General features: G+C 41.7%; 1 protein-coding gene across 8 annotated transcripts in view; it reads right to left on the reverse strand.

The window, feature by feature from the left end:
• Window positions 1–10,080, reverse strand: part of TAB2 (TGF-beta activated kinase 1 (MAP3K7) binding protein 2) — a 62,159-nt gene extending 52,079 nt beyond the window's left edge. For 7 of the 8 annotated variants that reach the window (XM_059700096.1, XM_059700095.1, XM_059700091.1 and 4 more), the window contains exon 1: window positions 9,937–10,080. The gene's annotated coding sequence lies outside the window, so the exon portion shown is untranslated. The remainder of the gene's footprint in view (window positions 1–9,936) is intronic. The other variant, XM_059700094.1, reaches the window with a different exon arrangement.
• Between the last annotated feature and the right edge of the window lie 13,448 nt (window positions 10,081–23,528).

The raw sequence follows: 23,528 nt of genomic DNA on the forward strand, positions 1-23,528 counted from the left end.
CTACTAGGTTCCAGATAGGTACTGTACTAGCTGACATAAGAAATACAGATAATGTAGTTAAAACTACCAGGCAGAGTAGGTGTTACTATACATATGTATTTTTTCTAAAAAAAAGTCCTAGTTTCAAAGAGTTTGAATGATTATAACTTAAAACCTCATAGCTATAGTTCTCAATAGAATTCATTTGAACTTTGGTTCATCATACTTTAAAACCCAGATCTTAATTATTACACTTCACTGACTCCCAACATGGTAAAATTAAGCTATTTAAAGGGGTGGAGGTCGACAAGCTGACAGAGACCAACTCAAAAGCCAGTATTTTCCTTAGTTGCTACGAAAATTAAAATCAGGTAGGCTCCCTTCTACTCCTATCTCTCCAGTTCATATCAGAATTATTGTTCTTGTTAATTTCTCTGACTAAACAAAACTTGCGTGTGAGAACCATGCTTTGCAAGGTCAAGATGCTGATTTCAAATTTTTGTTTATATTGGCAAGTATTTTCTCTCAGAGGAAATGGAAAATCTTTCCATCAATTACTACTGGCTCTATACTGATGAAACAAGCAATATCCTTGGCCTGTCTGAATGGTAATTTGATAGGAAACAAACTTGTGATGTGCTTAATTCTGCTAATATTAAAAAGGTTAACATTAAGATATTAAAGATCAAAAGAAATTTTCCTTAATATAAATGTTAGAGTAAAACTTTAAGGTAAAATTCAAAATAATAGTATTATTTAATAATTCAGATGAAAGTATAGTTAGTAAACCTGGGAGTAAGTAGAATTTACTAATTGAATATTACAACACTTTGTTGTTGTTGCAATAATTCATTCTCCCAGAACCTATCTGTCTTCTTCGCCAAGCAGGCAAGTTAAATGGACAGAATTACCCCCCAGAAACTTGCAAGTTTTTAATGGTAGCACTAATTCCTGTAATATACCCAGAAATGTGGCATTGCTTTTGACCTACTGTTTTAGCAAGGTTGAGGGTGGGGGACTGGTTACAGGGATCACACATTTTCTTTTTTCAGGTTTTTTTAAAATTGTCTAAAGTTTTACCTATGTCTCCTTTCCCCCCAATTGACCCCCCCCCCCAGCCATTCCCACCCCGGGCAAGCCCCCACCACACATTTTCTTTAATGTATTAGTTCTTTTGAATTATTTTACTAATAACAATCAGCATTTATGTATTTCCACCATAATCTCTGCTAAGTTCTATATATCTTATTACTCTTGCTTCTCCTGCCTCTCTCTACAGGACCTTTCCTAATTTATTATTTGGCTTATGTGACTTGTACTAAGACTGTTATTGTTTTTCTTCTTTTTTTTAAAATGTATTTTATTGATTTTTTACAGAGAGAAAGGGAGAGGGACAGAGAGTTAGAAACATCGATGAGAGAGAAACATCAATTCAGCTGCCTCCTGCACACTCCCTACTGGGGATGTGCCTGCAACCAAGTTATATGCCCTTGACCGGAATCGAACCTGGGACCCTTCAGTCCACAGGCCGATGCTCTATCCACTGAGCCAAACCAGTCAGGGCTTGCTTTTCTTATTAAGTAAAACAAGAATGCCATTTTCTTTAATAAAATACTACAAATTCTTAAAATGCCATCCGTTATCTATGCTGTACCTGTTTGTGGATAAATGAGACTTTCTTTCTGAAGCCACTCAAACTAATACTAAGCAGTAGTATCCTTTTCCAGTGGGAGGTTGTTACAGTTCAAAACAAGCAAACAACTCACAAGAGCATCAAAATACTTAATTGTATGTTTTTCTATCTCACTTGTAAAATAGTATTGTGTCACATCAAATTTGAATAGAAAACAATTTGTCCTATACATGTTTGTGGCTACTTCTTTAAAGCCAGGAAGTATCCTATATAAGAAAAGCCTAGCTACCAAGCGGTAGAACGACCAGAACGACCGGTTGACCAGTCACTATGATGTGCACTGACGACCAGGGAGCAGACGTTCAACGCAGGAGATGCCCCCTAGTGGTCAGTGCGCTCCCACAGTTGGAGCGCTGCTGGGCTGACTGGGATGAGCAGCTGCTCCCGCAGAGGGAGCAGCCACTCAGAGGGCAGCTGCTCAACTGACCAGGATGAGCGGGGCTCCCCCAGCTGGCCAATCCCCGTAGGCCATGCCCCCCACCAGTGCACGAATCCCGTGCACCAGGCCTCTAGTCATTTGTATAAATGACTAAAGGTCTTACAACTTAAGGGAAGTACTAAGTTTTAGGAAAGCTAAAATTATTATTCATTAGGCAGGGGATAACTTGCCACAGAACAGGAATAGCTGACTGGTGCTAAGATTTAAACATCTAAAAAATGGGTTACTGTTAAAATAGGGTAAGGTGGGATGTTTCCCTTTTCTGTGAAAACACAACATAATATAATAAAACTAGTGACCCAGTGCATGGATTTGTGAGCACTGAAAGGAAATTAATTAGAAGGTGACTGGTGGGGCAGGTTTGGTGAGAAGGGTCGGACATGCCCTGGAGCCAACCTCCCTTGGTTCCTCCCCTCCCCGGTGTCTACGGGGTGAGTGGGATCACTCCAGCAGGTGGGGTCCCTCAGCCTGGCCTGCAGGCATCAGGCTGAAACAGGCTATCCTCCAAGATCCCCCTAGAGGTCCCAGAGTGCGAGAGGGCATTCTGAAAGTTGCTGTCATTCAGTTGCAAATGCAAATGTGCAGTAAACCAGACTCAGGCGATAGTGCCCCAGCAACAACATAACCCAGGCTGAAGGTGGAATTGCGCGGCCCCACGAGGAATCGGGCTCCCTCCTCTCTCGTTTTGGGGTGCATCACCCAAGAACCACTGCTGCCAAGTCACTGCAGCTAGGCAGCTCCTGCATTTAGTGTTTGCCCCCTGGTGGTCAGTGCATGTCATAGCGACCAGCTGGAGGGTGGGAGGGACACTTAGTATATTAGCCTTTTATCCTATCTAAAATAGACTAACATGGTAATTAACCGTACCTCTGACACGCTTCCCATGGGCTAATCAGGGTGATATGCAAATTAACTGCCAACCAAGATGGCGGCTGGCAGCCAGGCAGCTGAAGCGAACAGGAGGCTTGCTTGCTCCAGTGATGGAGGAAGCCAAGGTTCCCTGCCTGCCGCTGGCGGCCTCTGAGCTACACTCTAAGAAACAATGTTGCAATTATAGAGGCTAAACAAACCCCAGAAACCTGCTTTCAGCCAGCCAGGCCTCAGACCTGGAGCTGCAACCGTGTTTCAATTATAGAAGCCAAACAAACCCAGATACCTGCTTTCAGCACCGAGGTCTCAGAGCTGGAGCCGAGCTTCAGAGCTAAAGCCGGCTCTCAGTTCCAGTGACAGCCATAAAAGGTAAATTCCAGAATATAAAAAGAAAAGAAAAAAAGGAGAGGTTGGGAGCTTCAGTCACCCGCCAGCCTGAAAACGGCCCTCAGCCCCTCACCCAGACTGGCCAGGCACCCCAGTGGGGACCCCCACACTGAAGGGGGTGTGTCCAGCTGCAAACAGCCGTCATCCCCTCATCCAGGCTGGCCAGGCACCCAAGTGGGACCCCCACCCTGATCCGGGAAACCCTTCAGGGAAAACCAGCCGGCCCCCACCCGTGCACCAAGCCTCTATCCTATATAGTAAAAGGGTAATATGCGAACTGACCCTAACAGCAGAAGGACTGGGAATGACTGGTCACTATGACACACACTGACCACCAGGGGGCAGATGCTCAATACAGGAGCTGCCCTCTGGTGGTCAGGGTGCTCTCACATGGGAGGAACTCTGCTCAGCCACAAGCCAGGCTGATGGCTGCCAGTACAGCGGTGGTGGTGGAAGCCTCTCCTGCCTCCTCAGCAGTGCTAAGGATGTCCGACTGCAGTTTAGGCCTGCTCCCCGCTGGCAAGTGGACATCCCCCAAGGGCTGCCGGGCTGCCAGAGGGATGTCTGATTGCCATCTTAGGCCCAATCCCCCAGGGAGTGGGCCTAAGCCAGCAGGTGGTCATCCCCTCAGGGGTCCCAGACTTCGAGAGGGCACAGGCCGGGCTGAGGGACCCCCCCGCCCCCGAGTGCACAAATTTTTGTGCACCGGGCCTCTAGTATATATATAAAAGAAGATGACTGAGCTCAGCTGGTGTGTTTCAGTGATTGAGTGTCCACCCATGAACCAGGGTTCGATTCCTGGTCAGGGCACATGCCCTGGCTTTGGGCTCCATCCCCCATGGGGGGTGTGGGAGACAGCCAAGCCAATGATTCTTTCTCATCATTGATGTTTCTCTCTCTCTGAAATCAAAAGTATATATGTATGTGTGTGTGTGTGTGTGTGTGTGTGTGTGTGTGTGTGTGTATGACTGAGCTACTTAATTTATAAAGCCGGTATAAACCTAGTTTTATTGAAACTGCCTTGAAGAGATAGATAAAACTGTCTTTTAGCAACTAAGAGCATATAATTATGCATGATTTTTTCAACTCTTTTTAAAACTATTCACTTTAATTTCAACAACTCACAGAAATAAATTAACAAATACTAATCTAGCTGCAAATAACTGATTTCTTCTTTTCAATTTCTAGAATACTTTTCAAATTTTTGGCTAGATTTAAAAAATGGCATTCAGAAGACTTTGCATGACATCTTAGTCTGTGCTTAAAATTTGAGATTCAAAGACATGTTTAGACCACACACTTTTCAGACTCAGAAGGTGCTTACTACCAAAGAAAAACTATCAATAAGAACTATTTGACATTTAACACACAGCTTGACTATAGGCCAGGCACTGAAGATATGGTGAAGTCAAGATGAAAGGAAAATCAAACATGGTCTGTCCTGGAGAAATTCAACTTTGTGATTGCCTAATAAAAAAATGAAAAACAATTGCAGTTTGATTGCCTATTCTACTCTTTTCTCAAGAAACTCATTCACATTATTTGATCTTTGTAAAAGTAAATTCTTTGCATTACCTCTCTTCACACAATAAAGGAGTAATAAATATGACAATAGCAAACATTTACTGAATATTTACAATATGCCAGGCACTGTTTTAAACCTTTTACAAGTTTTTCCATGAATTGGAATCTTACACAATATTTATATCTACTTATCAAAATGCTGACACCTAGCTCATCAACCTATATAAGATGTATCACAATGTTTCTTCACCAGAAAAAGGAAGACAGCAAGTTTACTCCTGATAACATATTGACTAGCTAACATGTATATAGAGACTCCCCAGAAAGTACTAGTGACTATAAGTTACAGTTGCATTTTAATTAACCTTATATACTATCAGGCAAGACTGCTTTAGTTGTTCAAATCAAATGTACATTAAACAATGTCCCACACAGTACTATGAGAATTTGGAAGAGTAACCAACTTCAACTATTTTTATAGAACTCCAGGTAGGCAATAAACAAAAAAGTTGCAACTTACTGAGCCCCTCCTATATCAGGTAATTTACATAAAATGTATAATTTATCTTCACAACAACCTTACAGATATTATAAGTCATTTTACAGAGAAGAAAACAAGCTCAGAGAAGCTAAGTAAGACATTCTTATTGGTCCCAAATCACAAAACTAATAGGTGGCTATCAGGATAGTAAATTCCACATTTTCTACTGAGTCAGAAAGCAGATTTCTGAAGTACTAACAATAGGAAATAGATATTAATTGAAACTGTAACTCTTAAGTAGAAACATAATTGTGTTCCCAAGTTATAAAGTGCATTTTTAGTCAAAGAAAACTTTTATGTATAGGACAGTTTTTGAAAGCAAGGATAGCCATTACATAGGGGATATATATATTGATTTCAGAAAGGAAGGGAGAGAGAGAAGAAATATCAATGATGAAGAGAGAATCACTGATCGGCTGACTCCTATATGCCCCACTGGGGACTGAGCAATCTAGGCATGTAGCCTGACTGGAAATCGAACCCTGACCTCCTGGTTCATTGGTCCATGCTCAACCACTGAGTATACCGGCTGGGCCATTACACAATTTTTTAAAAGAACAAATAGGCTATATCCATTCCCCAAACCCCTTTTCTGTTTTATTTTTCTCCACAATACTTTTTTCTCCCAGACACACTACATTTTACTTATGTATGCCTTCCACTACTAAAATGTAAACTATATGAGGACAGAAATTTTGTCAATTAATATCCATTGCTGCATTTCCAGCATCTCAAAGGTCCTTGTGCTCAATAAATATTTGTGAAATAAATGAAAGCTGGCTACCCAATAGGCATTCAGTAGGCATTAGTTTCTCTTTCTTTTATTATGTAGGAAACACTAAAAAGGTTAACATTAAGATATTAAAGGTTAAAAGAAATTTACCACTCCCTTAATACCAAAATTTGAACTGGAATAGATAATTAGGAATATAATAAAATTTCTTATTGAAGTTTTACATTAAGAATAATAAGCAAGTTAGAAATACACATTCAGCAAAGCCTCATTTATCAAGCATTGTCAGGAAATAAGAGGGTCTACATAAATAATTTCAAACGAATGCATTTTAAGTGCCAAAACTTTAATCAATTTTCATAGGGAATATATATCCACGATTTCATTTTGTGGCAATTCTGACGTGGATATCTTTCTGAAACATCAACTTGTTAGCAGTGCTTTTAACAGTAGCTCACTCGTTTTCTGAGGATTAAAAAACTAGAAACTAAGCATATTCTGAAATGAGTCAAAAATCCAAATGAAAAGTCTAAGCGAAAAGCATAACTTTAATGTAGCTGGCTAGAAGTAGTAAGTACTTACTACTAAAAATATTATTTTAAGGGATGGAATACTTAGAAGACAAAGACAGCCATTCTTAATCTGACTATCAAGATAATCAAGTGTAGTGGCTAACTAAAGAGAATGTAAAAAGTATATTCAATACATACTAGCCTAAGAGTAAACTTACTCAGGCTCTTCAGCTTTCTGATAAAGCAAGTATCCTTGGTTTTTTAGGATCAGAATCATTCATGAAATATTAAAATACAGTAAGTATTTTGGAAATATGAGCCAGAGGTAAATAAGTATGAATATACATATATTCAAATTTCACACAATATATTGCCCCCAAATCCCTACCATCTTAATACAGAGGGTTCAAAATAAGATGACATATATATATTGTCAGAGTCTATCAAAAGATTAGAGCAAATCTCCTTAGTACAGCTCAGTACAGTATGATCACTTTCCTATGCTTGGCAGCCACCACTACCTACATCTCCAAATTCCTAGCTGCCTAAAACTGTTTATCTAATCCTCTACCATAACCCCTAACTTCTCCTTCTTACTATTTTGCCCCAATTATCACATTTGCCTCTGTTATTACCTCATTATCCTTCTATTTTAGAGAGTCCCAACTTATTTAGAGGATCAAATAAAGATAATGTAAATGAAATAAGGAAAAAACGCTACTACTATACTTCTCTGGGTCATGGGGGCCTAGACAGTAGAGATATAATGGAATTGAAGCCATTCTGAATTATACTTTTATTTATGGACTTTACATATTATAAAGATTATCAAGGACTTTTTTTCAAAATATTTTAACAAGGCAAAAATTTCCCTTTCAACTTTAAAAAATAAACTTTTAGTCTTGATCAGTTTATATAACTAAAAAACTGCTGTTTTAGAAAATTCAGACATTCCCACAGATTTTTTTTTTTTTTGGCATGAAACTCATAGTCTACATTACACCTATTTTTCAAAATGTAGTATGTTCATAGACATGTACATACATTTCATCCTAAACAGTATTTTAAGAATTTTCCTTACAGGAAAAACTACAGAAGTAAATAAACTTTTACTTCTATCAAGACACACAAGACCAATCATGTTAAGACATTTACTCAAGTATAATGTGTTGCTAACACTAAAGAAGCAATTCTCAATAATGACATAACTGGGGATCTGGGTAGTACCTACTTTAACTCTGCAGAGTTTAAAAACCCCTCCTCTCATTAGGTGTAATAACTGGTATGCAAGTTTTAAACAATATCCTTAGCTGAAGGCAAGCTCTTCTTTCCACTAAAAAGAGGGCCAAATATAAGTACTATTTCCATCAAATGAGATTGAGCCAGGTTAAAATTATTTTTCAGGAAATCTGTAATATATGAGAGTCTGACCGTTTCCCACTTCTTAATGAGTTACAAAAGCACAGGTTCTACAAGTGACAATTCACTAAAGAGGGTTGTGTCTGTCCTTTAATAACACTTTTAAACGTAGGAAAAGTTATTCCATGCACCCACGAGAAAACTGAAATAATGGAGGTATACTTACTGGATGACTTACTTATCTAATTAACACATTACACTTTCAGTTGATCCTTTAAAGATTTAAATCTTAAGCACCTTCTATTAAAAACTGAGTAGATTTTAAGAGGGGAAAAACCCCAACAGAAGTTCTGAATCACTGGAATTTTTGTTCTATTTCCTGTTAACACACTGATAGTAACATCATTCAATATATTTGTCCCATACACATTTTTTAAAAACTATAGGATCCTTTGAAAACTAACTTGGCCCTCATTTAATTTGTGGCTCATTTATCTAACAATTCCATTGTTTCTCATTTATGTGCTCAGCCAAGGCATACAATAAGATGAAAAGCATGCCTTCCTTTATTAGAGAATGCAAAATCTAAAGTCTCAAGCTGTCAACACTTAAAATCAATCACGACTTCATTGTTATAAAAAAGTTTAAAGGTATTTTTTTTTTAAAAAAAAGATGTCAATACCCTGCTACTGTCTGAAGAGCAGTAGTAGTATAAAAACTGAAAGCAAAAATTCTATTCCTTGCCCACCGAAATTCCCGGCCAAATCTGAAAATTGCATAATGAGCAACATACTCTTTTGAGTGAACTAAAGCGCCAATTAACTCCTTCTATAAAATATGAATCAACCTCACCCTGAATTTCGACACTTGACAAACTTACCTAAAACAGACAAAATGGATGCAAAATTCTACTGCCTCACTGCTGCCTCGAATACCACCTGAGTGTTCAAGGACTTTCCCATGAATAAGGGCAATGAAAACGGCCTGACACTGCCCTGGGGACCTGCACTGTGTGAATCCGAGACCCCTGAGAGGCTGCACCCCCCCCCCAAACCCCTCTTATCATAAACATTTGAAGAATTTCTCCACCACAATTAAGCTGACTTGAAGAATGGAAACCTAACGTCTCAAATATACTATATATGGAATGAAACGTGGCCAAACACACACAGACACGCTCACACGGGCTGACCCTCGGGGATCCAGCTCTGCCCGAGCCACACCGCAGCATCAGCAGCCGAAGGATACACCTGTCACCTGCCCGGCCGCAAGCGCAATGTCAGGGTTTGCCGCCGACCCACCAGAACGCTAGGGCTGCCCTGTGCAACCGAGGGGGGCCCCCGCGGGACCACAGCGGGGCGTGCTCCCCACTTCCAGGCTGCAGACAACCACCACTGCAAAGGGGACGACCTTCTCCCCCAGACTCCCCCCGCCCCAGCCCTCTTGGTCTCTCCCCCCAACACCTCGCCTGTAGGTCATCTGTACCCGGATGGCTCCCCCAACTCACACCGGCCGGAGGGGTGGCCGGGGGTACCGGGGCGGCAGGGGCCCACCCCAGCCCCGGCACCCTCCCCCACCCAGGCTCTCCCCGGCGACGACTCCGATGGATCCCCCCTCCCCCTCCACACAGACAGCCGAGGGAGAGCCCAGGCCCGGCCGATGCTCCCCACCCCCACCCGGTCTAGGGACTTGGGGGGGGGGCGCTCCCTCTCTGCCTCACCCCCGGGGGAAGGAAGGAGGCGGAGGGAGGAAGAGGGAGAGGAAGGAGCGGGCGCCCGCAGGGGCCTGGCGAAGTCCGCGGCGCCCCGACCCGACCGAGGGCTTTGCAGGGAGCGGAGGGGAGGACCGGGAGCACCGGAGCGGGGACCCCGCCGAGGCCCGGCAGCGCTGTCCGCTTACCCTTCGCCGCCGCTTCCCCCTCCTCCTCCTCGGCCGCCGCCGCCGCCTCTCCCGCTAGGGCAGCCGTCTCCACCGCCGCCGCCGCCGCCTCCACCACCACGGCCGCCGCCAGCGCCGCCGCCGCCTCCGATTCCGCCCGGCAGGGGGGACGCCTCAGCCCGCCCTCCCTCCCCGCTCAGCCGCTCCGATCGGCCGCCGCCGCCAACTCTCTCCGGCCGCCGCCGCCGCCGCCGCCGCTCGTGGCTGAGGGGGAGGGGAGGGGGTCGGGCTGGGTCGCCCCGCCGGCGGCTGCTGCGGGTCAGGAACGGGGGCCGGGTGGCGTCGCCGCTCCCGGTGCCTCGGCTCGGGCTCGCTCGGCCTCCCTACCTCCCGCGGCCCCCACCCCCCGCGCGCTCGCTGCCCTCCCCCCACCCCCCCAGCTCTCGCTCGCTCTCGCCGCGGCTCGGCCAGCCCAGTGCAAATCAAAATACTGTCCCACAATATGGCGGCGCGGCCGCCGGCAAACACCGCGAGATCTGCGGCCGCTGCTGAGGCGGCGGCTGTGACGAGGCCTCCCCCCGGCCGGGCGGCGGGGGCGCGGGGGCGCGGCGGGCGGCGGCGGCGCGGGGATGCTCTCTCCCCGCCCCGCACCCCTCCCCCGGCCTCGCAGGCTCCACGCCCGTCTCGCGGCGGCCGCAGGGAGGACGCGGGCCGCGGGGGCCGTGCGCGAGGAGGGCCGGGACTCCGGCGCGCTCTTTTGCTTTTTTACTTTCTGGCCCCGGCCGCGCAGACTGGGAGGAGGGCGGCGTGTGGGGAGGAGATGCAGGGTCTCCCCGGCAGCGCGGGCGGGAGGGGAGAGGAGCCGGAGCTCCCGTCCGCGCGGGCCGTGCGGAAGCGGCCGGCCGTGCCTCGCGCGCTGGGCGGGCGGGCGGTGCGACCCGAGCGACCCGAGGCCGGGGCTGCGGGCGGCGGCAGGTGGGCCCGCGGCGGGACACACCCCCTCGGAGCCCCGCGGCCGGCAGCGCTGGGAGGGACGGGCCCGGAGCCGCCCGGACGCCCGGACGCCCAGCTGCTCCGGGGTTCGCGTGCGCCCGGGAGGAAACACACAGAATCGAAATGCTGCGAGCGTGTGCGGTTTCCATTTTCTTCTCGTTGCACGTTCCTCGAAGTCCTGGAGGCAGAGCCAACGACACTTTAACTTGGGGGGAGCCGGGCAGGCCTCGTTCTGTCTTCTTAAAGAAATACTTCGTTTCCTCCAGGCCAGACACCCACTCGGGCGTGTCTCCCAGGGAAAAGCGTGTATGCAAACATTCTAGCGCTTTCACGGTGTCCGAAACGCGCCGGCCTCCTGCTGCCCCGTCCGCGCTGCCGGGATCGCCGTGCCCTCCTGGGAACAGCCCTCACTCCCCAGGGAAACCCTCCGGGACCGTCTTCCTTCTGCTCCCGCGTGAGCGCTGTTCCTGCTGCCAGAGCCTCCCCCGGCTCATCTTCAGTGCACGCTTCCCTAAGGGGATTTTCCCAGCTCTTTTCACTCATGTAAAAATACCCCAAATCTTGGGATATAGGACCAGTTCTAAACCTCTACCACTTCGAAAGTCAAAAGTGTTCATTAGTACTTATAAATCAGAATTGAAGTATTTTCTCTACAGAGTCGATTTCATTAAGAGATGTAGAAGTAAGTTATGATTTAAAAAATGGAAAGGCTATAGTTTTTAATGTGTTCATAGGGAGCGGTAAGAAATCACTAACTTTAATACTTTACAATAGTCCTCTGAGGAATTATGTTCATACTCAGTATTAAAATAATCGATGAAGTGAATTAGAGAAACGGAATCCCTTATTGAGTAAATTTCACTTGTCTTTGAGACCATTATAAGCACAGTTGCTTTTGAAATGCTAGAGTTATGTATTTTATACAAAAAATGTATTTGGTGAAATGAATATGTACATATTTTAGTAGAAATAAAATTCTTTATAAACTCAGGGATGTTATAGGTGTGACTAGGTCAAGTCTAAGAACCAGTGGGTGGCAGAGAAAGTATGTATAACAATACATCCTTGCTCCTACACCAAAAGCTTTAACCTGGATTTCCTCATGAGGAAGCATCAGACAAACTCAAATAAAGGAAAATTCTATAAAATAACTGGCCTGTTTTCTTAAAAAACTGTGAATGTCCTAAAAGACAAAACTGCAGATTAAAGGAAACTAAATGCAATATTTAACCCTGAACTGGATCCTTCAGAAGAAAAAAATGCCATGAAGGACATTATTAGGATAACTGATGCACTATATGGACTATAGATAAAAATACCGTATCAGTGTTAAATTTCCTGAATATGTTATGCACAAGAATATCTTTACTCATAAGAAAACACTGAAATACTAAGAGGTAAATAGGATTATGCATGCAATTTTCTCCCAAATGGTTCAGAAAAATCTTACACACACACACACACACACACACACACACACACACACACAATCTCACATCTTCCAGACACATATACAGGAAGAGATTAACAAAATCTAAAAATTGGCAAATCTAGGTTATTACTGTTTTTTCTGAAGAACCAATTTTATTTCCATTGAAGTTGGAATATGATGAAAAAGGGGATAATCGTATAAAATTTAAAATCAGCCATAAGGAAGAACTTCCAGAAAATGGGGTTTCCAACATACAAGAACAGATTGATTCCTAGGAGAATAATTCACAGGACAAAAGAGAAGATATTTGCTTTTTTGGGGGTCTATAATAAAATTAAAGCTTTCCCCCCAAAGATGGCTTAACGGTTCTCATGCTTGAAGATGGTGGGATGTTTTTGTTTTGTTTTTTATTGTGGTGAAAAAAAAGTAACAGTAAATTTACCATCTTAGCCATTTTTAAACGGTAAGTAGTGTTAATTATATTTAAATTGTTGTGTAGGAGATCTCTAGAGCTTCTTCAGCTTGCCACACAGAAACTCTACACCCACTAAACACTAATTCTCTCTCCCCAGTCCTTGGCAACCACATGGTATTTTTAAATTCCAAGAAATGTTTCAGTATTTTAAAAACTTGGTGAATATGGAAATTTCTGTACCATTCTTACACCTTTTCACTAAGTTTGAAATCATTGCAAAATTAAAAGTTTTTTAAAACGAAGAGCTTTGAAGTGCGGAGTTTTCCTACTTGACTAAAGAGGAGGAGTGTTGTGAGATAGACAGGTAGAGAGAGAGAGGTCCTTTTACAGTGGAACTGGCCATCTGTTTCTCAGTAACAGATGGAAGTTTTGGTCATTCAGCTTTCCTTTCTTCCCTATTTAATCTGCTTAAATTTGGAACGAAAGTAGTGAGGAACCATTCTATATTTGGTAAATGTGATTTCCATATTTAATGAACCAATGAATATTCAGTGCCTATTATCTACAAGCTTGTAGAGAAAATAAGGGGAAAAAGCAATTCCTGCTTTCAGGCGATCTCTGTAGTGGTATCAGAAATAAAGTATAATCTCTGTACTACATTCAGGAATCTTATATTTTTAAAATATATTTTATTGATTTTTACAGAGAGGAAGGGAGAGTGATAGATAGAGAGTTAGAAACATCAGATCAGCTGCCTCCTGCACACTCCCTACTGGGTATGTGCCCGCAACCAAGGGACATACATGCCCTTGACTGGAATCGAACCTGGGACCCTTCAGCTCGCAGACCGACACTCTATCCACTGAGCCAAACCGGTTAGGGCCAGGAATCTTTTAGTCTAGTACTGTGGCCACTAGCTTCCTGTAGCTATTTACATTTAAAGTAACTAAACAAAGCCGAAACCGGTTTGGCTCAGTGGATAGAGCGTCGGCCTGCGGACTGAAAGGTCCCAGGTTCAATTCCGGTCAAGGGCATGTACCTGGGTTGCGGGCATATCCCCAGTAGGAGATGTGCAGGAGGCAGCTGATCTATGTTTCTCTCTCATCGATGTTTCTAACTCTCTATCTCTCTCCCTTCCTCTCTGTAAAAAAAAAAATCAATAAAATATATTTTAAAAATAAATAAAGTAACTAAACAAAAAGAAAAATTTCAGGCCCTCATACACTAACCACATTTCAACTGCTCGTTAACCATCTTCACAGAAAGTTCTACTGAACAGCACAGGTAGTAGAAGAGATTACACTATATACTCGTAAAAAACATTAGTACAAGGTATATGGTAATAAATACTATAGAAGCTTAGGGGGAGGAGAGATTACTTTGTAGGGTGTGGAAGTAGGGGAAACGTCATCGGGGATAGTTTCAAGAAGTCGAATATGGACAGGAGGAAGTGGAACAAGAGAATTTCAGGTAGAGAAAACTTGAACTAGGCAGAAAAGGAAGAGACATATTTGAAAGACACAGCTTAATTCTGTGTATCTGTAACATGAAAGGAGGGTAGGGCTGTATGAAACCATAAATGCTAAGATGCTTAGAGTGGAGTATTCTCTAGGTAATAGGAAGTTACTCATGGTCTTTGAACAAGATAAAAGACATGACCTAATTGTTCTTTTTTAAAATATTTTTTATTGATTTTTTTTACAGAGAGGAAGGGAGAGGGATAGAGAGTTAGAAACATCGATGAGAGAGAAACATCAATCAGCTGCCTCCTGCACACTCCCTACTGGGGATGTGCCCGCAACCAAGGTACATGCCCTTGACCGGAATCGAACCTGGGACCCTTGAGTCCGCAGGCTGATGCTCTATCCACTGAGCCAAACCAGTTAGGACCTAATAGTTCTTTAAGAAAGGGAATCTGGTAGCCTGTGTATGAAATGGATTTGGTTTAAAGATATAAAGACCATGTAGCATTGCAAGAGCACAAATGAGAGATACTGAGTCTACCACTAAGGATGTTTACAACAGCGTTTAACAAATCCCAATTTAAAATGGCTTAAGCAGTAAGGAAATTCTATATCTCACAAATTTGGGGATTACAAGGAGAGTAGTCTTCAGCTTTGAAAGATTAAGAACAGAAGTTTGATACTATCATCGAAGTACAGGTTCTTTCCATATCTGCTCTGATGTCTTGGGTGTTGGCATCATTTTCTGACTAATAACAAGATGGTAATGACAGTTCCAGGTATCATATCCTGAAGTCATAATATGCAGAGAAGAAGAGAGATCTTCTTAAGAAAAGGAAAATGTTTCCCAGAACCACTTCCCTTACCCTCTGGCTGACTTCCCTTCCAGCTCCTACGCCGTGGTTGAAGCACATGCCCATTCATGAAGCAGTCCCAGGTTTATATGCTGGAACAAGTGTTGGGGAGTCAAAGACAGAGAGGTGAGCATTTAAGACGACTCTAGGATTTAAGCCTAAATGACTATGGTACACAGGAAGAGAAGTTATGGAAGGAAATATGATTGTTGTGATAGTCCTAATTTGAGATGCTAAAGAAATACTTAGGTGCAGATGATCAGCATGCAAAAATATGGGACTAGAGTTGGGAAGGAAGAATCAAAGATGAGGATATACGTTGAACATCATCTGCAGAGAGAAAATAAATAAAGCCATGAGATTGCCAAAGGAGAGGCCGAGTGTCTACACGACAACCTTGGAGGATGAGCTGGAAGCAGAGGAAACATGGCCAGAAAAGTAGGTGAACCCAGGCCATATATTGCACAGAAATCAAGAGGAATGGGTGGAATTTCAAGGCCAACAGTGTTAAATGCTATGGAGAAACTCAGAATGATACTGCCTCAGAAGGATTGGGTTGCCAACTAGGAGGTCATTGTGACCTTTAAGAGAGTTGCTTCATAGTAAGGTAGGAGCAGGTAGATTTCAGGTGTTATGGTAGGTAGAAGCATGAAATCATGAAATATGGACTATTCTTTCAAAAAGATTCTGAAACAATATGGAAAACTTTATAATATTTAATGAAGGAAAAAGAAAAAACTTTAAAAAACATTAAACACCTGAATTACAACACCAAGAAGAGTGTATAAGGTTCTAGAAAAATATATAAAATGATTATAATTGTCTTGGAGTTGTTGGACATTGGGATATTTTCCCTCTATTTTTCCCAATTTTGTGTAATGTTTTTTCACTAAGTTTGAAATCATTGCAAAATTAAAAGTTTTTAAAAACAAAGAGCTTTGAACTGCAGAGGGATAGACTCATTATCTCTCATTTGGGCTCTTGCAATGCTTCATGGTCTTTATATCTTTAAACCAAATCCATGTCATACACATGCTACCAGATTACCTTCCTTAAAAACTATTAGGTCATGTATTTTATCTTGTTCAAAGACCATTAGTAACTCCCTATTGTCTAGAGAATACTCCACCTGAAATTTTATAACTAAAATGTATATGCATATCTTTAAAAATATTAACTGGCAAAGACAGAGGATGGTAATGTGAGGGTACTGTAAGGTTGAAAACATTTGGTTTTGTTTTGATTTGGAAGGAAATAAGAGACATTTGGCCATGTTTATATGCTGAGGTGAAAATTCAAAGTAGTGTGAAAGACTGAAGATGCAAGAATGAGGTGATGGCTTTTGAGCATCCAAGACAAGCATAGGGGAATAACATTGAAGACACAAAAGGAGAGTTTAACTTCTTAGGGGAAGGGACACTTTCTGAGAAAAAAAGAAAAGAAAAGAAAATCGCAATATATTTGTGTATGTATGTGTGTTTATGTGTGTGTACAAATTGAAAGTTGATTCTAAAATGTGGAAACATAAGGATCTAGAATAACTCAGACAATTTTGAAGAAGAATAAAGTTAAAAGACTTACTCTACCAAATTTAAAGATTTATTAAAAGGCTCAGTAATTAAGACAGTGTGGTATTGGCACAAGGATAGATGAATGCACCAAAGAAACATAATAGAGAATCCAGAAATAGAACTTGATTTATGACAAAGGCATTGCTGTAATTCAGTGAGGAAAGAATAATATTCTCAATAAATGGTGCTGGAGCAATTGGCTACTCATCACACCATACCAAAAAATTAATTCAAGATGGCTTATAGACCTAAATGAGGAGTTTAAAAAACACCAAAGCTTCCATTAATCAAAAGACACAATCAGGAGAGTGGGTAGGGTAGAGATAATCTATTTTACTATATACATATATGACAATAGACTCATTCAGAATATGTAAAAATCTTCTACAAATCACTAAGAAAAACTAAACAACCCAATTTTTAAAATAGGGAAAAACTCTAGAAGAGGTACTCTACAAAGATGATTTCCAAATGGCCAATAAGTTCATTGAAAAGTGTTCAACAAAATTTCATACCAGGGAAATGCAAATTACAAACACAATGACATATCACTACCTACTCACCAGAATGGCAAAAATTAAAAAGTCTGACAGCTCCAAGTGTTAACAAAAAAAGATATAGAGCAACCTCAATGCTCATATACTGCAGATGAAGTGTAAATTGGTTCAACCACATTGGAAATCTCTTTGGCAGTATTCAAATAAGGTAAATATATATCTATTCCACGATCCAACTATGTTGGTTTATTTTATAATATTACTAGGGGCCCGGTGCACGAAATTCGTGCACTGGGTGTGTGTGTGGGGGGGAGTGTCCCTCAGCCCAGCCTGCCCCCTCTCACATACTGGGAACCCTCAGGCGTTGACCCCCATCACCCTCCAATCGCAGGATCGGCCCCTTGCCCAGGCCTGAAGCCTCTGGCCTAGGCGTCCGGCCCAGGCAGCGGGGACCTGCAGTGGCAGCGGGGGACGCCGCGATCGTGGGCTTCGCTTTAGGCCCAGGCAAGGGACCCCTAGCTCCCGGGACTGCCAGTTTCGACCATGCCCAGCTCCCATCGCTGGCTCCACCCCTACTTCCTGCTATCACTGGCCAGGGCGGAAAAGGCACCTGATTCTCCAATCATGGCTGGGGGGCAGGGCAAAGGCGGCCCCAGGGCTGCCTTTGCCCTGCCCCCCAGCTCTTAGCTCCCCCCTGGGTTTCTGATCACTGTCAGTGGCAGGGGGCTTCTTCCTGCTTTCCCTTTCGCCTCCCTGCATTGTGCCTACATATGCAAATTAACCGCCATCTTGTTGGCAGTTAACTGCCAATCTTGGCAGTTAATTTGCATATAGCCCTGATTAGCCAATGAAAAGGGTAGCTCGTACGCCAATTACCATTTTTCTCTTTTATTAGTATAGATGTGTCAACTTGGCTGGGCCATTGTGCCCAGACTATTGGTCAAACATTATTCAGGGTATTTCTGGGTGATATGTGTATTTACATTTAACTTGGTGGACTTTCAGTAAAGCAGGTTGCCCTCCACGATGTGGGTGGGCCTCATCTAATCGTTGAAGGTTTGACTTGAACACAAGAACAACTTCTGCCCTAGCTGGTTTGGCTCAGTGGATAGAGCATCAGCCTGTAGACTTAGGGGTCCCAGGTTCGATTCTGGTCAAGGGCACATGCCTGGGTTGCAGGCTTGATCCCCAGTGTGCAGGAGGCAGCCGATTGATGATTCTCTCTCATCATTGATGTTTCTATCTCTCTCTCCCTCTCCCTTCTTCTCTGAAATCAATACAAATACGTTTTTTTTTTTTTTTTTTAAAGAACACCTTCCCGCAAGTAGGAGGAATTCTCCAGCAGATAGATGGCTTTATGACTTGTCCTGAAATATCAGTTCTTTCTGGTTCTCCACCCTGATGGTTTTTAGACTGAAACTGTGATATTGGCTCTCCTTGGGGCTCCAGCCTGCCAGCACTCATTCTGTAAATTATGAATTTGCTAATCTCCATAATCACGAGTCAATTCCTTGTCTATTTATCATTTATTTGTCTACCTATCATCTATCTATCTATCTATCTATCTATCTATCTATCTATCTATCATCTATCTATCTATCTATCTATCTATCATCTCTCTTTCTATCTATCCTATTGATTCTGTTTCCCTGAAGAACTCTAATACATTAGTGATTTTACTCCTGGGTATATGACAATCAAAAAACATGTACATGAATATTCATATCATATTTATTCATAATAGCTCCAAATTGAATGTTCGTAGCAGCTTTATTCTTAATAGCCCCAAACTGGCAACAGCCAAAATGTCTATCAAGAGAAGGATGAATAAATTGTAGTAAATTTACACAATGGAATATTACTTAATAGAAAAGAGTGAATCTACCCATTTATTTATGATTAATTAATTTTCAGTGAGAGTGTCAAGACAATTCAAGAGAGAGAGAGAATAGCTGTTTCAACAAATGGTACTGGGACAATTGATAGCCATATGCAAAAGTGTGAAGTTGAAACTATTCCTCACCCCATGTATATAAATTAACTCAAAATGAACCACAAATGCTAAAACTTTAAAAGCCTTAGGAGAAAAAGTAGGAGTAAATCTTCATGACCTTGTGTAGGACAGTGGTTTCTTAGATATATCAAAAGCATAAGCAACAAAAGAAAATATAGATAATTGGACTTCATCTAAATTAAAACTTAGGTAATAACCAAGAGAAATGAGAACATATGTCCACACAAAAACTTGCACATAATATTTATAGCAGTATTATTCATTCTAGCTCAAAAGTAGAAACACCCCAAATATCCATCAACTGATAAATGGTAAGCAAAAGGTGGTATATCCATACAATGGAATATTATTCAGCAATAAAAAAGAAATGAAGTACTGACATATTCTACAACCTAGATGAACCTAGAGCGCATTATACTAACTGACATAAGCTAGTCACAATAGACCACATATGAACTGTCCTGGATAAACAAATCCATAGAGACAGAAAGTAGATTAGTGGTTGCCAGGGTCTGGAGGAATATGGAGTGACTTTTATTTATTTATTTATTTATTTAATATATTTTATTGATTTTTTACAGAGAGGAAGAGAGAGGAACAGAGAGCCAGAAACATCGATGAGAGAGAAACATCGATCAGCTGCCTTCTGCACACTGCCCACTGGGGATGTGCCCGCAACCCAGGCACATGCCCTTGACCGGAATCGAACCTGGGACCCTTGAGTCCGCAGGCCGACACTCCACCCACTGAGCCAAACCGGTCAGGGCATGGGGTGACTTTTAATTGGTACATGGTTTCTTTTTGGGATAATTAAAATGCTCTAAAATTATATATTGGTGAGGGTTTCATAACTCTATACTAAAAACCACTGAATTTTGCACTGTGAAAGAGTGAATTTTATGGCATGTGTATTATATTTTAGTAAAGTTGTTACATATTTAAAAAGAATGAATTACTAATACATGTAACAAAATACATATTTTCTATATTTTGATCTGAGTGATGGTTGTTTGGATTTAAACATATGCAAAAACTCATTGAGTTATATACACAAAAGTTAGGTGCTATTTAGGCACTTTGCTGATTATACTTGTACTTCAATAAAAAGTAAAAAAAGAAGTATGATGAATGACAATGTAGGGAAATTTAATCTTAGAATAAGAGGGACATTGGAGAGGTTGTGGGGGACCTCCTCCCTTTCATATATATGGAAAGCAAGACCTTTGGCTCAGCATAAGAGTGTTAGAAGGGGGTTAAAAACTTATGGAAAGGAGACAGTGATATAAAGGAAGAGAGTCACTCATTCATTCTTGTCTTATTTCTCTCTAGGATAGGCAAGGTCTTTTACTCAAATGCTCTCGTGTGTACAAAAGATAATATGTATGTGTTTTGTGGGTAGAGATACCAGAAGTTGTTATGAATAATTTAAAAACTTATTTTAGGAGAATAACAATAGCAGATTGAGCCATGAGAGATCAACAGTCCTCTTCACCTATTCAACTACTCTACCTCAGGACTAGACTTGAAAAAATCAGAATTACTAATCTTCTCATCTTTGTCGCTGTCTTTCATCATCTATCATAGACTCTTTAACTAAAATACATTTCATTCAGAATGTTTTTTGTCAGCATCATTTGCAATTTTTTACAAGCTATGACAATGTCACCTATCTTTAAGCTGGACTTGCTCAGTACTTTTAGGGCTCTTCTTCACTTTTTTAAAAAAATATATATATTTTTATTGATTTCAGAGAGGAAGGGAGAGGGAGAGAGAGATAGAAACATCAAGGATGAGAGAGAATCATTGATAGGCTGCCTCCTGCACGCTCCGAGCCCACAATCCAGGCATGTGCCTCTGACAGGAATTGAACCTGGGACCCTTCAGTCCGCAGGCCGATGCTCTATCCACTGAACCAAACCAGCTATGGCTCTTCTTCACATTTTAGTGACTATAAAACCATTGTTAAAAAATCTGCTATTTTCCAGTAACAATGATTTTCATTTTTGAGACTAGATTATGGTGCCAAAACTTACCAGAAAATATTGTTACCATCTGATATAGAATATGGCACATCAATACATTGGTGTGATGCTCAAATGGGTAGGAACTCAGGGCATACAAAATGTCCCAATTATTATTTTTTAAAATATATTTTATTGATTTTTTTACAGAGAGGAAGGGAGAGAGATAGAGAGTCAGAAACATTGATGAGAGAGAAACACCAATCAGCTGCCTCCTGCACACCCCCCACTGGGGATGTGCCCACAACCAAGGTACATGCCCTTGACCGGAATCGAACCTGGGACCCTTCAGTATGCAGGCTGACGCTCTACCCACCGAGCCAAACTGGGTAGGGCAAAATTTCCCAATTATTAATCAATATTTATATATAGTGATTTGCAAGTTGCAGAGTTTTTACACATACATTGTCTACTTTGTTTTTCACAGTTTCCTTTGTTGTATACATTATTACTACCACCGCCAATTCATAAGTAAAGATCTTAAGGTTCAAAAGGTTAAATGACTCACCCAATCTAAAACAATTAGTAAGTGAACTGTGGGCTTTTGAACAGATCCTCTGATCCCATGTCCCAGGTCCTTTTCACCATCATGCAAGACTTATTCTCTTTGCTCAAACAATTTACATGGTGGTAATAATAAGGTAGGCAGTTTAAGTATACCCTGGGAGTTCAGAGGAGGAGGAGATCACAGGAAAGATTTCTTTTTTTTTCTTTCCTCTTTTTTTTTTTATTATTAGTTAAGGTATTACAAATGTGTCCTCATCCCCCCCATTAACCCCCAACCTCCCCCCCCCCCACACAAACTCATGCTCCCATCCCCCTGTTGTCCATGTCCATTGGTTTGGCTTATATACATGTATACAAGTCCTTCGGTTGATCTCTTCCCCTTACCCCCCGCCCTCTCCTACTTTCCTCCTGGGGATCGATAGCCTGATCGCTGTTTCTCAGTCTTTGGGTCTGTCCCTTTTCATCAGTCTATGTTGTTCTCTATAATCCACAAACGAGTGAGATCATGTGGTATTTATCTTTCTCACAGGAAAGATTTCTTGGTGATCATATTTCAGATGAGTCTTGAAGAAGGGATGGGATTGCAAGAAACCAAAAATTATAAATAAACTAAAATAAGTAAATAAAAAGGAAGACATCCCAGGTGCATGTGATGGCAGAAGCAAAGGCATAGAAAGAGTCAGAAAAGCGTAGAGCTTATTTTGGGAACTTTAAGTTTGGTTTTGCTGAACTGTAGGGAGAGTTAGGATAGTGGTGAGAGACAGAAAAACAATGAACTAAATTTGGTAGGCAGTGGTGTATCATTCAAGTTTTATGAACAATAACATATAATTGCATTTGCACTTCATTTGTCCTCTGTTTAGGGAGAGAAGGAAGAGAGAGGTGGGGAGATCATAAAGCCAACTCTTACTAGGCAAAGATGTGAGAACCTGAACAAAGCTGTGGCAATAAAAAAAAAAAGAGAACAAGAGAAATTTTGATGCTAGATATTTTAAATTCACTTTAGGCAAATGAAATAACGTGGAGGGTAAAGGAGAAAAGAGTTATCAAAGAAGACACTGCGATTTTTGAGCCTGAATGATGGAGAATTGTTATCCTATTAACAGAAACAAAAGAGTAAGGTGAAGAAATTGCTTTTGGTGGGAGGGATGAATTAGATTTCTAAAGTGTTGACAATGATTTTAGTTGTTCTGCAACCTTCTCAAACCTTCCCTGTCATTCAGATGTTTAGGATAAGAAGATGAACTTACAGAGAATACACATGGCCAATAAGTGCATGAAAATGAGTTATCTCGTTGGTAATAATGTAAATGCAAGTTAAAAAACCCCCATACAAAGTAGTTATTTTTTCCAGCCTATTAGATAAAGACTGACCAGACCAATTATTCAGAAATAAATTTAAGAAATATATAGGATTTATAAGAAGAAAGCTAAAGCCCTAACCGGTTTGGCTCAGTGGATAGAACACTGGCCTGCGGACTGAAAGTTCCCAGGTTTGATTCCAGTCAAGGGCATGTACCTTGGTTGTGGACACATCCCCAGTAGGGAGTGTGCAGGAGGCAGATGATCAATGTTTCTCTCTCATCGATGTTTCTAACTCTCTATCCCTCTCCCTTCCTCTCTGTAAAAAAAAGAAAAATCAACAAAATATATTAAAAAAAAGAAGAAAGCTAAAAAGCCCTAATGAAGGACACGAAAACTAGAAAAATAGAAATAATATCTTTTTGAGTGGAAAGACAATATGTTAAAGATGAAAATTGTCCCCAAGCTATAAATTAAACTCAGTCATAATCAAAAGTTGACAAAGTGATTTTAAGAACATTGGATATTTTATTAAGTGAATCAA

Source organism: Myotis daubentonii, chromosome 6, assembly GCF_963259705.1.
Source record: "Myotis daubentonii chromosome 6, mMyoDau2.1, whole genome shotgun sequence".
In the NCBI taxonomy this organism is placed as follows: domain Eukaryota; kingdom Metazoa; phylum Chordata; class Mammalia; order Chiroptera; family Vespertilionidae; genus Myotis; species Myotis daubentonii.